This window comes from Budorcas taxicolor, chromosome 10 (assembly GCF_023091745.1).
Source record: "Budorcas taxicolor isolate Tak-1 chromosome 10, Takin1.1, whole genome shotgun sequence".
NCBI classification, from domain to species: Eukaryota; Metazoa; Chordata; class Mammalia; order Artiodactyla; family Bovidae; genus Budorcas; species Budorcas taxicolor.
The window spans coordinates 55,872,560-55,881,035 of record NC_068919.1 but is presented as its reverse complement, the minus strand read 5'-3'; the positions used below and the strand labels follow the sequence as shown (position 1 = coordinate 55,881,035).

Genomic DNA, 8,476 nt, shown 5'->3' with positions numbered 1-8,476 from the left:
GTGAAAGTGAAAGTCTCTCAGTCATGTCCGACTCTTTGTAACCCTATGGAATGCAGAGTTACAAAGAATATCAAGGAGAGATAAGAAAGCCTTCCTCAGTGATCAATGCAAAGAAATAGAGGAAAACAATAGAATGGGAAAGACTGGAGATCTCTTCAAGAAAATTAGAGATACCAAGGGAACATTTCATGCAAAGATGGGCACAACAAGGGACAGAAATGGTATGGACCTAACAGAAGCAGATGATATTAAGAAGATGTGGCAAGAATACACAGAAGAACTATACAAAAAAGATCTTCATGACCCAGATAATTACGATGGTGTGATCACTCACCTAGAGCCAGACATCCTAGAATGTGAAGTAAAGTGGGCCTTAGGAAGCATCACTATGCACAATGATGGAATTCCAGTTGAGCTATTTCAAATCCTAAAAGATGATGCTGTGAAAGTGCTGCACTCAATATGTCAGCAAATTTAGAAAACTCAGCAGTGGCCACAGGCCTGGAAAAGGTCAGTTTTCATTCTAATCCCAAAGAAAGGCCATGCCAAAGAATGCTCAAACTACTGCACAATTGTACTCATCTCACACGCAAGCAAAGTAATGCTCAAAATTCTCCAAGCCAGGCTTCAACAGTAGGTGAACCAAGAACTTCCAGATGTTCAAGCTGATTTTAGAAAAGGCAGAGGAACCAGAGATCAAATTGCCAACATCTGTTGGATCATTCAAAAAGCAAGAGAGTTCCAGAAAAACATCTACTTCTGCTTTATTGACTATGCCAAAGCCTTTGACTGTGTGGACCACAGCACACTGTGGAAAATTCTGAAAGAGATGGGAATACCAGACCACCTGACCTGCCTCTTGAGAACTCTGTATGTAGGTCAGGAAGCAACAGTTAGAACTGGACTTGGAACAACAGACTGGTTTGAAATCGGGAAAGGGATATGTCAAGGCTGTATATTGTCATCCTGCTTATTTAACTTATATGCAGAGTACAGCATGAGAAATGCTAGGCTGGAGGAAGCACAGGTTGGAATCAAGATTGCAGGGAGAAATGTCAATAACCTCAGATATGCAGATGACACCACCCTTATGGCAGAAAGTGAAGAAGAACTAAAGAACCTCTTGATGAAAATGAAAGAGGAGGGTGAAAAAGTTGGCTTAAAACTCAACATTCAGAAAATGAAGATCATGGCATCCAGTCCCATCACTTCATGGGAAATAGATGGGGGAACAGTGGAAGCAGTGAGACGTATTTTGAGGGGCTCCAAAATCACTGCAGATGGTGACTGCAGCCATGAAACTAAAAGACACTTGCTCCTTGAAAGAAAAATTATGACCAACCTAGACAGCCTTAATAAGCTTTTAATAAAAGCAGAGACATTACTTTGCCAACAAAAGTCCATCTAGTTAAAGCTATGGTTTTTCCAGTAGTCGCGTGGATGTGTTCAGTTCAGTTCAGTTCAGTTCAGTCGCTCAGTTGTGTCTGACTCTTTGCGACCCCATGGACTGGAGCATGCCAGGCCTCCCTGTCCATCACCAACTCCCGGAGTCCACCAAACCCATGTCCATTAAGCTGGTGATGCCATCCAACCATTTCATCCTCTGTCATCCCCTTCTCCTCCTACCCTCAATCTTTCCCAGTGTCAGGGTCTTTTCAAATGAGTCAGCTCTTCAGATCAGGTGGCCAAAGTATTGGAGTTTCAGCTTCAACATCAGTCCTTCCTGTGAACAGTCAGGACTTATCTCCTTTAGGGTGGACTGGTTGAATCTCCTTGCAGTCCAAGGGACTCTCAAGAGTCTTCTTCAACACCACAGTTCAAAAGCATCAATTCTTCGGTGCTCAGCTTTCTTTATAGTCCAACTCTCACATCCATACATGACTACTGGAAAAACCATAGCCTTGACTAGACAGACCTTTGTTGACAAAGTAATGTCTCTGCTTTTTAGTATGTTGTCTAGGTTGGTCATAACTTTCCTTCCAAGGAGTAAGCGTCTTTTAATTTCATGGTTGCAGTCACCATCTGCAGTGATTTTGGATCCCAAAAAATAAAGTCAGCCACTGTTTCCACTGTTTCCCCATCTATTTGCCATGAAGTGATGGGACCAGATGCCATGATCTTCGTTTTCTGAATGTTGAGCTTTAAGCCAACTTTTTCACTCTCCTCTTTCACTTTCATCAAGAGGCTCTTTAGTTCTTCTTCGCTTTCTGCCATAAGGGTGGTGTCATCTGTATATCTGAAGTTATTGATATTTCTCCTGGCAATCTTGATTTCAGGTTGTGCTTCTTCCAGCCCAGCGTTTCTCATGATGTACTCTGCATAGAAGTTAAATAAGCAGGGTGACAATATACAGCCTTGACGTACTCCTTTCCTGATTTGGAACCAGTGAGAGTTGGACTAGAAAGAAAGCTGAGTGCCGAAGAATTGACGCTTTTGAACTATGATGTTGGAGAAGACTCTTGAGAGTCCCTTAGACTGCAAGGAGATCCAATCAGTCCATCTTAAAGGAAATCATCTCTGAATATTCATTGGAAGGACTTTTGCTGAAGCTGAAACTCCAATAATTTGGCCACCTGATGCCAACGGCTGACTCATTTGAAAAAACCCTGATGCTGGGGAAGTTTGAAGGTAGAAGACGGGGATGACAGAGGATGAGATTGTTGGATGGCATCACCAACTCAATGGAGATGAGTTTTAGTAAACTTCAGGACTTGGTGATGGACAGGGAGGACTGGCATGCTGCAGTCCATGGGGTCGTAAAGAGTCGGACACGACTGAGCAACTGAACTGGACTGAACTGAACTGAAAGTCGCTCAGTCAAGTGTGACTCTTTGCGACCCTGTGGACTGTAGTCCACCAGGCTCCGCTGTCCATGGGAATTCTCCAGGCCAGAATACTGAATTGGGTATCCATTCACTTCTACAGGAGATCTTCCCAACCCAGAGATCCAACCCAGGTCTTCCAGATTGCAGGTGAGTTCTTTACCATCTCGGCCAGCAGGGAAGCCTGTGATTCTTTAGGTTGTGTAGAATTTTCTCCCTGGAGACTTGAAAACTAGTTTCTCATTTGAGATAGTTTGTAGGTAACTTTCTTTATGAAGATTAGGGGGAGACCAAGTAGTCCCTTTGGCTTTCTTTATGCTTTTATAAAATACACCATGTCATACTACATACTTTACCATTTGTTTTTACCCCTATATCAGTCATGGGCTTAGGCATGAAGTTCAGAGTCCACTCTGACTAGTTAAAGCAAGAAAGAGATTGACATAAAGTATATAAAGCTGGGGGTGGGGGGAAACATGCTCGAGAACAAGCTTCTTGGAGGATCACCCACACCCAGTGGCAGAAGCTGGCCTGATGGGAAAGCCCTGAAGCTGTTGAGCACCAGATGATGCTGGGAAGTCCAAATTACTGCAAGTGCTAAAGCCACTAGCCTCGCTGCCAATTTTGTGTCAAAAATTGTACCCTGAACTACCAGAAAACCTCCAGAGGCATTGCTGCCTCCACCACCCCAAACTACATGCCTCTACCACTCCTCTCCGCACGAGCAAGGGAAATCTCCATCAGTCTGTCACCAGCATTGCATGCTTACCCCCCAAATAGTGTCACCTTTGTGCACTAAATTGGCAGAGCCTTAGCCTCAGGCCTGTGTCCTAGCTACAAGGGCAACTGGACATTTGTGCTCTACTTTGGAGAGTTTGGATTCACAGTGTAGGTATTTCCCCAAACAGAAGTCAATTCAAAAGATAATGAGCTCTGGGACTTCCATGGCAGTTCGGTGGTTAAGATTCTGTGCTTCCAATGCAGGGGGCACAGGTTTGATCCCTGGTCGGGGAACTAAGATCCTGTATGCCACATGGTGAGGCCAAAAAAAAAAAAAAAAAAAAGAGAGAGAGAGATAATGGACCCTGTGAATGGAGTGGATATCACTGCTCCATCCCAGCCAACTTCTTGCTTCCAAGGAGTGGCATGTGGGCAAGAAAAGACCAGAGGAAACTTTTATTGAGAGACCTGGTAGTATATATGGTGAATATGCCACCCATATCCTTTGGAATTTACCTTATTAAGATGCTATGTCAGTATCTGCATCTCTTCACCTAAAAAGGGAGTTCAAGGGGAATTAACACCACACCACCATCTGTCAATCAATCACTGAATCCAGTGACTGGGACTCCTTTTCCCCTTTGCCCCTCTGCCCCTCTGCCCCAACGGCTCTTGTTTTACACAATGTCCCAGACTTGCTCCCTGGAGTAAGCTCCCTGGTCATCCACAATGTAGCTGGCTTGCTATCTGCCCCCTCATTGCTGCCTTTCCTGCCAGGTCTCACTTCCTCACTTGCCTGCTGATGTTTCTTGTGTCTTTCAAGTTGACAACCTCTGTCTCATCTTGAGTCTCCCTCAGGGGGGATCCCAGGCTAAGCTGAACTTTTTGCCCTAGGTGCTTTCACATTGTAAGTTATTTCTTTTATAGTGTTTAATGAGGAAGGCAAGGCTGAGTTAGCAACCTGACTTCCTTAGAAGGCTTCTTTGCTCACTCCCTCTGAAGTCTGTCTTGGAGGAGTCTGCTCCAGGGCAGGACTGTGGTTCCAGGTCTTCAGGCTTGGCCACAAAAGCCCTCACAGCTTCTCCTTTCTGCCCCTGGCGATAGTTCAGGCTACAGTAAGTCACTCCCAGGACCATCCTCTATACAAATTGCTGCTAGAATACTTTAAAAGGGTTCATCTCGCTTCTCTCAGAGTTCCTCTCTGTTCCTTTCCAGAAAGCAGAAAAACCAGAGAGTTTAAGCAGAACTATTTTGAGCCCTTTACAATGACAAAAACTATAGGCTCTTTGACTCTTAAGACTATATTCTCTTTCAACAAGTGAGGTAATTCCCACTTTGCTCTGCAAGAATAAATAAAGCAGTCACCATTCTGTCAGTTTTCTAGCTTGGAGTTCTTTCAGGTGATTTTATATCCAGCAGTGCAGCTGTTGACAGAGCCTTAGCTAGGCTGAGCTACCTGCAAACCTTTCCAACATACCTGCATAGGAGCACTGGAAACTTCTGAAAGAGCCTGCGTACTATAAAAATCAGAACATTTGTACATAGCTTTTCAACATGTGATGGAACAGAATTTCAGGACCCCTTCAAAGCATGCTTTTATAAGAGAAGTTTGAACTATGGAGAAAGAAGTCCCTTTTAAAAAGGTGCTCTCTTTCCACAAGGCTTGCTCTCTCCTGGCTCCAGCTGCTGACCGGCCCTTTCACCCCTCTGTGTATATATGGGCTTCCCATGCTTCTGCCCCTTTGCTTTCTCCAGATATAAAAGTCCAGCACTCCTACTTCAGTTCCTTTTCTCTGAAAACACTTGACCGGCGAGTTCCACTAACACTCTGTTTTCAAGTTGTGGAAAATGGAGGCACAGAAGAGAGATATGATGTCTTTAGAGTTATTTATGGTGTGGAGGGAAGGAGAGCTGCCTTAGAAAATGCTCCCATAGAAATCAGATAGAAACGCTTTTATGCCACTTATTGCTTGAAAAGAACCACTAGAAGGGGCAAGCATGGAGGGAGCTGAGGATGAATTTGACAAATACTACAGAATATCAGGTTTTGCTTTTTCCTTCTGCAAATTGTTTTTCAGAAAATAAAGAGTTTCCTTTATTCAATATCAAATTTATACCTATATAGTCAATATCAAATTTCTGTTGAATACCTACTATAGGCTATACAATGCTCTGGACAAGGGATCAGCAAACTTTTTCTGTAAAGGGCCAGGAACTAGATGTTTTAGGCTTTGCAAGTCATACAGTCTCTGTCATAACTGTTCAGCTCTCCTGTGACAGAGCAAAAGCAGTCACAGATGATATGCAAATAAATAAGCCTGCCAGTGATCCAATGAAACTGTTCATAAAACTGTTGTTCACAGGTTTGGTCCATAGGCCATATTTATTGATCCCTGTTCTAGGCACTGGGGATACAGTAGTTCAGAAAACAATATCCTTGCTATCAAAGAATCTACATTCTGATGTAAGTTCTACTTTAAAATCTGAATCTTTACAAATGGGTATTTGTGATTTGGAATAAGCATTCAGCTACAGCATTATGTGCGTGTGTATGTGTGTGTGTGTGTTGTGTGTGTATGTTGGTTGCTCAGTTGTGTCCAGCTCTTTGTGACACCATGGACTATAGCCCACCAGACTCCTCTGTCCATGGAAGTTCAAGAATACTGGAGTGGGTAGCCATTCCCTTCTCCAGGGGATCTTCCCAACCCAGTGATTGAACCCAAGTCTCCTGCATTGCAGGCAGATTCTTTGTCATCTGAGCCACCAGGAAAGCCCATACATGGGTTCAAAACAGGTATAGAGGGGAGTGAAAGTGGCATGCCCTAGAAATTTGTGTGAAGTGACCCCAAAAGTGGCTCTTAAAAGATGTCAAACATGCTTGTGATGAGTTTTATCAAAATTATTTCATTTATATGAGATTGGTAAAGAAGAAATACTTGATTGATAAATTGGTATTTTTAGATTGATTCTGTAGATATAATTTAAATATATATGTGAATGAAATTAAAACACTAGCTTTCTTTAAGTAGAATTTGACAAATTCACATTCTTGAAATTATATATTCAAGTTGGCTAAAATACTTTTTGGGAACCCTCTCTTTGGAGATGCCTTCTATTTCATCTCCTGAGCTATCATTTTCTTCTCATTCCTTTTTTTGTTTAGTTTTTATTTCATAGTCATAAACTTAACTTTGCAATCCAGCTAAACTTGGAGGGGAATAAGGAAAATATGGAACCCAAAGAACAGCAGTGGGAGCACAAAAATTATGGAAGCTATTTCAAGAAGATGTGGATGATGGGATGCTCTCCAGAGCTACAGAGGGAATGTCTGGTGGTTAAATACAAGTCAGATTTATTAGATTTGTCCACAGTCAGCAATTTTGATCTTCTTGCTGGTCTTGCCATTCTTGGACTGCAGCACTCTGTGGCTTCTGCAGTATTCATGCCCTCTTTTGCCTTGCCAAAGACCACATACTTGCTATCCAAACACTCGGTCTTGGTATACTGTAGATGAAAAACTGGGAACCATTTGTGTTGGTGCCAGCATTGGTCATGAACAAGATACTAGGACCTGTGTGCTACAGGATGAAATTCTTGTCATCAAATTTCTTTCCAAAGATGGACTAGCCATCAGAGCCATTATGGTTTGTGAAGTCACCACCCTGCACATACATAAATGCTGGAATTATTCTGTGAAAGCAGGAAACTTTACGTCAAATGTCTTCTCTCTAGTGCTCAGAGTTCAGAAGTTTTCTGCTGTCTTTGGAACGTTGTCTGCAAACAGCTTGAGAGAGAAGTGACCCAAGGGCTTGTTGGCAATGTCCAAGACCAGGTGGGGTTGACCATGGTTGGGCAGTGGGTGAGGCTCTAGGCAGCTGCATCTGCGAGGTCCTTCTTGCATTCTTTGATCCAGCTTCCACTCTTTCTCTCACACCCTCCACAGTTCACTCTCTACAGTTCAGTTCAGTTCAGTTCAGTCGCTCAGTCATGTCCGACTCTTTGCAACCCCTAGAGGAGCTATCCCACATTGAAGGCCAGGAACGGCGGCAGTAGGGAGATACCCCTCGTCCAAGGTAAGGAGCAGCAGTTGTGCTTTGCTGGAGCAGCTGTGAAGAGATAGCCCACGCCCAAGGTAAGAGAAACCCAAGTAAGATGGTAGGTGTTGCAAGAGGGTATCAGAGGGCAGACACACTGAAACCATACTCACAGAAAACTAGTCAATCTAATCACACTAGGACCACAGCCTTGTCTAACTGAATGAAACCAAGCCATGCCTGCGGGGCAACCCAAGACCGGCGGGTCATGGTGGAGAGGTCTGACAGAACGTGGTCCACTGGAGAAGGGAATGGCAAGCCACTTCAGTATTCTTGCCTTGAGAACCCCATGAACAGTATGAAAAGACAAAATGATAGGATACCCAAAGAGGAACTCCCCAGGTCATTAGGTGCCCAATAAGCTACTGGAGATCAGTGGAGACATAACTTTAGAAAGAACGAAGGGATGAAGCCAAAGCAAAAACAATACCCAGTTGTGCGTGTGACTGGTGATAGAAGCAAGGTCCGATGCTGTAAAGAGCAATATTGCATAGGAACCTGGAATGTCAGGTCCATGAATCAAGGCAAGTTGGAAGTGGTCAAACAAGAGATGGCAAGGGTGAACGTCAACATTCTGGGAATCAGCGAACTAAAATGGACTGGAATGGGTGAATTTAACTCAGATGACCATTATATCTACTACTGCGGGCAGGAATCCCTCAGAAGAAATGGAGTAGCCATCATGGTCAACGAAAGAGTCCGAAATGCAGTACTTGGATGCAGTCTCAAAAACGACAGAATGATCTCTGTTTGTCTCCAAGGCAAACCATTCAATATTACAGTTATCCAAGTCTATGCCCCAACCAGTAATGCTGAAGAAGCTGAAGTTCAACGGTTTTA

General features: G+C 43.5%; 1 pseudogene; it reads right to left on the bottom strand.

The window, feature by feature from the left end:
- Window positions 1–6,897: 6,897 nt before the first annotated feature.
- Window positions 6,898–7,388, bottom strand: LOC128054163 (peptidyl-prolyl cis-trans isomerase A-like; annotated as a pseudogene).
- Between the last annotated feature and the right edge of the window lie 1,088 nt (window positions 7,389–8,476).